Source organism: Salvelinus sp. IW2-2015, linkage group LG6.2 (assembly GCF_002910315.2).
Source record: "Salvelinus sp. IW2-2015 linkage group LG6.2, ASM291031v2, whole genome shotgun sequence".
NCBI classification, from domain to species: domain Eukaryota; kingdom Metazoa; phylum Chordata; class Actinopteri; order Salmoniformes; family Salmonidae; genus Salvelinus; species Salvelinus sp. IW2-2015.
The window spans coordinates 21,757,039-21,764,324 of record NC_036846.1 but is presented as its reverse complement, the minus strand read 5'-3'; the positions used below and the strand labels follow the sequence as shown (position 1 = coordinate 21,764,324).

General features: G+C 48.8%; 1 pseudogene; it reads right to left on the bottom strand.

The window, feature by feature from the left end:
- LOC111965534 (teneurin-2-like) overlaps positions 1-2,270 on the bottom strand; it is a 67,678-nt pseudogene extending 65,408 nt beyond the window's left edge.
- Positions 2,271-7,286: the final 5,016 nt, after the last annotated feature.

Below are 7,286 nucleotides of genomic sequence, written 5' to 3'. Positions count from 1 at the left end.
TGAGTTATATTGAGGTATTGAAACGATGAATGTGAGGAAAGGGAACGAGAGTGGAGAGGGACGGGAAAAGATGGAACTGAACCCTGTTACTCTGCCCCTACTTTGTTGCTTACTGAAGATACTGTCACTTCGTCTCTCTCTCTTTCATCGTAAACGCCTCCGTAATTTCTTGCTCTATCATGACCTTATGAGCAGGCGGAGCATTCGTGCACTCCCGTCTGTTCTGTCTTTCCGCCTAGTCCTCTACCCTGGCACCTCTTGCAGATACTCAACCTGTCCCTTCCCTCACCGTCAGTTCAGAATCTCAACCTGTTCCTCTCCCTCACCTCTTCAGATCTCCAAACCTGTTCCTCCTCGCCCACCACCTCTTCGAGATCTCAACCTGTCCTCGTCCCTCCACCCTCTTCCAATTCTCAACCTGTCCTCTCCACGTCACCTCTTCAGATCTCAACCTATGTCCTCTCCCTCACCTCCTGTCAGATCTCAACCGTTGGCCTCTCCCTCACCTCTTTCAGATCTTGCGAGACCTGTCCTCTCCCTCACCTCTCAGATGCTCAACCTGTCCTCTCCCTCACCTGCGTTCAGATCTCAACCTTGTCCTCTCCCTCACCTCTTCAGACTCTCAAACCTGTCCTCTCCCCCACCTCTTCAGATCTCAACCTGTTCTCTCCCTCACCTCTCAGATCTCAACGCTGTCCCTTTGCCACTCCACGCTTGCAGATCTCAACCTGCCTCTCACCTCACCCGTCTTCAAGATGCATCAACCTGTCCTCTGGCCCTCACCTCTTCATGATCTCAAACCATGTACCTCTCCCCTCACCTGCATTCAGATCTCAAACCCTGGGCGCTCTCCCCTCAACCTCTTCAGATCTCAACCTGTCCCCTCCCTCACCTCTTGCACTCTCAACCTGTCCTCTCCCTCACCTCTTCAGATCTCAACCATGTCCTCTCCCTCCACCTTTCAGATCTCAACCTGTCCTTCTCCCTCACCTCTTCAGATCTCAACCTGCTACTCCCTCACCTCTCAGATTCTTGCAAGCTCTCGATTTCCAATTTACAAGGGGAGCATCCCCCCCTCTCCTCCTCTCCCTCTCCTCCTCCCCTCCTCTCTCGCTCACTCACCGCTCTCTATTCTCTTCTCACCCTGCTTTCCTCTACCCCTCTTATCCCTCTCCCCGTATACCCTGTCTCTCTCTCTGCTCACACCTCGTCTCCCACGGTGCTCTCTCTCTGCTCCCCTTTCTCTCTATAATTTACTCTCCCTGCCACACTACCCTCTCGTCTCTCTTCCCCAGTCTCTCTCCTCCCTCCTCGCCTTGATCTCTTCTAAGATCGCCAGAGTTATGTGTAGCAGGCATGATCCGTGCTTAACAGGATCAAAATATAGAACAGTGGAATAGATCAGTTAAATCAGACGTGATGTATCACTGGCTGCTCCTCCATCCTTCATCTGTTTGATAGAGAAACACAACGACCACTGGGGAGCCAACAGAGGACGCTATGACGAGCTGCGGACTGGGAGGCTGCTGAGAACTGCTGGTGTGTGTTTGTGATGTGTGGGTGGTCGTGTGTGGTGTCTGTGGGTGTGTGTGTCTGTTGTGTGTGGTGGGTCTGTGTGTGTGTGGTTGATGTGTGTGTGTTGTTGTGTGTGCTGTGTGAGACTGTGTGTAGTGATGGTGTGTGTGGTGTGTGTGTAATTGAGTCGGTCTGTGTGTGTGGACAACGTTTGTGTATGTGTGTGTGGGACAGTGTGTGTTGTGTGGTGGTGTTTGTGGTGTCTGTGTGTGAGCTGTGTGTGTGTGATGTGTCTGTGTGTCTGGTGTCTGTAGTGTGTGTGATGCTGATTGTTGAGTGTAAGGAAGCTACACACTATAGCATCTTTCCATTCCATCACTCACACCCATCCCTGAACACACCACGTTACCACCTCCTCAACACAACACTCCGCTGACACACAACATACCCCTCACTCACACACACCCCATGACACACCAACTACCCCTCCTCACACACCACTCCCTGACACACACTACCACCTCCTCACCACACACATCCCTGGGACACACACGTAGCCCCTCCTCACACACAAACTCCCTGACACACACTACCCCTCCTCACACACACTCCCTGACACCACAACTACCCCTCTCACCACACCCCCACCAACCCACCCGCCCCAAACCACACCACTCCTCTCCCCACCCTTTGGCACAGTTGTCCTCCCTTTGACCCCAGGGGAGCAGACACAGGTCCATCAGTGCAGGGCCCATGTCCACTACATTAGAGGGTCAATGCAGTTGAGTGGTGGGGACGCGCGCACACTCTGCTCCCCTTCCAATCCACTAGTAGCCAGAATTACAGGATCCCTTATCATACTGACCATTACCACTACACAAGCACTGGAGCAGGCCTCTGGAGAGGAGAGAGAGAGAGAGAGAGAGGAGAGAGGAAGAGAGAGAAGAGGAAGAGAGGAGGAAAGAAGAGAAGAAAGAGAGAAAGGAGAGAAGAGAGGAAGAGAAGAAAAGAAAAAGGCAGAGAGTGAGGAAGAGAGAAGAAAATGATAGTAGAGAACAGACAAAGAACGGCGTAGTAAAGAAGATGTGCGTCAGAGAAAGTTGTCCCTCGCAGGTCATGCAGCATGCAGTACATCACAGCGTTCGTCTAGAGTCATTATCAGAGTACATAACCAGTAGTGTCTGTGGTCATAGGCAGAGTAAATAAAACCATTATGTCTGAATGGTCATAGCAGAGTACATAACAGTATGTCTATGGTCATCAGCAGAGTAAAATAAACAGCAAGTACTGAGGGTCATAGCAGAGTACATCCAACATATGTCTGGATGGTCATAGCAGAGTACATAACACAGTATGGTGGACGGTCATAGCGCAGAGTAAGCATAAACAGTATGTGCCTGATGGTCATAGCCAGAGTAAATAACCAGCACTGTCTTGATGGTCATACAGAGTAACATAAGCAGTATGTCGATGGTCATAGCAGAGTAAAATAACAGACATGGCTGATGCGTCAGAGCAGAGTACAAAATAACAGTATGTCTGATGGTCATAGCAGAGTACATAACAGTATGTATGACGGTCATAGCAGAGTACATAACAGTATGTATGATGGTCATAGCAGAGTACATAACAGTATGTCTGAGGGTCATGAGGGTGCGTGTGTGTATGTGTGAGCGGTAGAGAGAGAGTGAGAGAGCAACAGTGACATGTAGAGTAATTACACAGAGAGGTAACTAAACTATTAATCAGTGAACAGTCTTCTTCCCCAGGTGAACTAAGAGACATGTTGGCTTTAAACTGCCATGTATCACAGTTCTGTCTCTACACAGCCCCAAGCTGAACACTATCCTGAGTGTGTGAGTCTGCGTGCCTACCTTTGGAGCAGTCCATGCCATGGAACCCAGGGAAGCAGTGACACACACCAGACACACACTCTCCGTTGCCATGACAATTACGGGGACACTCCTGTACCGAGTCTGTAAAGGGAGAAGAGAGAGAGAAGTAAAGAAGGAGATAGATTGGATAAGAGGGAAATACAGAGAGATTGAGAGAAGAGTGTCAAACTCCAGCCTTTAGTCATTTAGTTCAACAACACAACAATTCATTCATATTGTTCATATTTCATGTTCTCACAGCAAACTCATAAACCATCAGCATGTATGTTTCTTCCACTGTTCGTCTTACAGGTAGTACCTCCATCCATCTGTCTATCTAAATCATGTTTCTCTCCGGGGCCATCAATACTTTATTCAGGTGCATGTGTTCCTCTCCACATTCTACCTTTGTGTGTGAGTGTTTGTGTATTTTCAGCACTCTACCCATGTCTAAGTGGTTTGTGTGAGGAAAACAGGTTTGGACAAGAACAGGAGGTTTTGAGGTTTTCACTCTCTCCACTTCCCTCTCTCTCTCCACCACATTTACTCTCTCCACTCTCTCCACTTCCCTCTCTCTCTCCACCCCTTTACTCTCTCCACTCTCTCCACCCCATTTACTCTCTCCACTCTCTCCACTTTCCTCTCTCTCTCCACCCCATTTACTCTCTCCACTCTCTCCACCTGAACAGGTAATCAATATGGGACAGGTAGTCACTATGTGCAGGTGGTGAGAATGGGACAGGTTGTGAGAATGGGACAGGCATTGAAAATGGGACAGGTGTCCTACCATAAACACATAGTACCTGGTAGCACTGCGCACAAACACACACGCACACGCACACGCACATGCGCACACGCACACACTGACACAAACCCTCACACTCCTTTGGTGAACGGACAATAACGGAATAGCAATATGATTCAGCAACACCCGTGCCCTTCCCAAATCTGTGTAACACTCAAATGCTTCCTTGTCTTGATTTCCTCTGAACTTCAATTAATTGATTTCAGTTCCTATTCTTTCCTTTGTGGAGAAAGTTGCTTGGCAGGGACTTCAAAAGAACAAGGAGCCAGAGGGAGAGAGAAAAAATAAAGAGCTGACAAACTCACTCCACCAGCACATAACACAACAGAAACACAAAGGAGGAAGAGAGCGAGAGAACGAAAGAGCAGAGAGTTTTCTTTTCATCTGTTACTTGCTCACTGTGAGCTTGTGCCAAGACTCCCAAAACAGAGACTGGGTATCCTGTCTGGGAGGGAGGTAGGGAGGGAGGGAGGGAGGGAGGGAGGAGGAGGAGGGAGGAGGGGAAGGAGGGAGGGAAAATTAAAGTGAGAGAGGTAAAGAAAAAGTATGCCTGTAATTTTCTCATCTCTTCTAGGTCAGTACGATCTGTGCAATTTCTTTCTATCTTGCCTGAAAATTAAATAACAAATACTCCTCCCCCCTCTCCCCCTTTCATCCCCCTCTCCTCCCCTTTGTGTAGCCATTAACCTGTTGGATCTGACGTGGCAACTGCAGCCCTCTGAAGGCCTGTGTTGAACAACGGTCTGAGTACTGATAGGGACTAGCTGTCAACAGTGATGTGGCCACACTGCCCTCTGGAGGGCAGAGGTGAGAACTACAACACTAGCACCCACAACACACCTGCCGGCTCCGGCACAACTACAACAACACTATTTTTTCTTCTAGCATTGTACTGTAGTTCTACTGGGCAGAATACATAGTTTCAGAACTCATTTTCCCAGAATGCAAACTTTCAATGTATTAATGGTTTTGCTATGTGTGATTACTGCTTACTGACGTTGTTGATGATCCTCTCCTCTCCTCCCTTCAACTCTCTCTTTTCTCTCTCTCGCTTCTCCTCTTCCTCTCCCATAGCTCCATGGCAAGCTCCTAACAGCAGTATAGACAGTGGGGATGTGGAGGTGGGGGAGGAGGGTGAGTCAGGAGATTCCTCCAGGGATGTTCTGGAGGTCTCTGCTTCACTGGCCCAGCGCAGTTCTCAAGTTCAACATCTCCCTGGGGAAAGAGCTCTGTTCGGGGTCTACATCCGCAAGGGCCTTCCCCTCACACGACAGGTAGACTGTTATTTAACACACCCCTAGGGTTGGGGTCAATTCAAATTGAATGCAGTCAATTCAGGAAGTGATTTGAATTTAAAAATTGAATATAAAATAAAAAAAATGGGAAAAACAGTAATAAATATCTTCTACTTGTTTATTAAGAAGTCGTTGTAAATAGATTACATTTTTTGAGTTATTGAATTTCAGTTTACTTCCTGAATTGACACACACCAATACACACCACCAACACACACACACACACATACTGTATGACCACATACACAGTTACACAAAACTGGACTGCACACACACTTAAAGTTACACACACTTATGGAATTGAATTGACTCCTTGGTCTTAGCTTCCTGAAAGTGTAAGTTGTCTCTCCTCCTGCAGTATGACTACATGGAGCGCTTGGACGGTAAAGAGAAGTGGAGTGTGTTGAGTTCTCCTCGAGAAACGTCGCCGCATCCAGACTGTGGTTCTAAACGAAGCAGTGTTTGTTCAGTACCTGGACCCGGGAGCATGGCATCTAGCCTTCTACAACGACGGACGAGAGAGAGAGACCGTCCTTCACACTGCTGTAATGGGTAAGAGAGAGAGAGGGGAGGGAGGGGGAGAGAGGCAAGAGAGAGAGAGAGAGAGAGAGAGAGAGAGAGAGGAGGAGGGGAGGAGAGAGAGAGAGCAAGAGAGAGAGAGAGGAAGAGAGGAGGGAGGGGAGAGAAGAGAGAAGAGAAGAAGAGAGAGGAGAGAGAGAGAGAGGGAGGGGAGAGAGAGAGAGAGGAGCAAGGAGAGAGAGAGAGGGAGGGGAGAGAGAGAGATGGAGGGAGGGGGAGGGGAGAGAGAGGGAGAGAGAGGGGATGGAGAGGGAAACAGAGAGAAAACGAGAAGGTTGAGGAGAGAAGAGAGAGAGAGAGAGAAAGGAAAAGAGAGAGAGAAGAGTCTCCTTCAAACACTGCTGTAATGGGTTTAGAATGGAGAAGGAGAGGGAGAGGGAGGAGAGAGAGAGAGAAGGGGGAGAGTATATATTAACTTTCACTTCAAGAGCAGCAGTTAAACTCCACCCAATCCTACTCTCACGGCTAGCCTGCCAACTCCTGTGGAGAGAGTGAGGGATGGAGGGAAGAGGGTAGAGGGAGAGTAGGTTTGAGTTTAGTAAGGCTCGTGCTGAGAGAGGAAAGGGGTGAGATGTGAGGAGAGAGGAAGTGGAGAGAGTGGAGAGAGTAAATTGCGGTGGAGAGAGAGAGGGAAGTGGAGAGAGTAAATGGGGTGGAGAGAGAGGAAGGGATGGAGGAGTGGAGAAATAAATGTGGTGGAGAGAGAGAGAAATGGAGGATGAAGAGAGTAAATCGGGGTGGGAGAGAGAGGGATGGAGGAGTTGCGAGAAGTAAATGGGGTGAGGGAGAGAGGATGGAGAGAGTGGATGATGAGAATGAGGTGGAGTATGGAGAGCAGAGAGGGATGGAGAGAGTGGGAAAGTAAATGGGGTGGAGAGGTAAATGGTGTGAGGAGGAGGTGAGAGTGGAGAGTCAGAAATGGGTTGAGAGGAGAGATGGAGAGAGTTTTTTAAAATTTGGGGTGAGAGAGAGGAGGGAAGTGGACGAGAAGTGGAAGAGTAAAGGTGGGTGGAGTAATATGGAGGTGGAGAGAGTTAAGGTGGAGAGGGAAAGATGGTGAGAGAGAGATGAGAGATGGGAGAGAGTAAATGGGTGGAGAGAGGATTGGAGAGAGGAAGGGATGGAAAGAGTACACATGGCTCAGAAGCTATCAGAGCGAACAGCAAGAGATGCAAATGGGGTCACGGAGTAAAACATGAACCCGTCGACTAACCCACA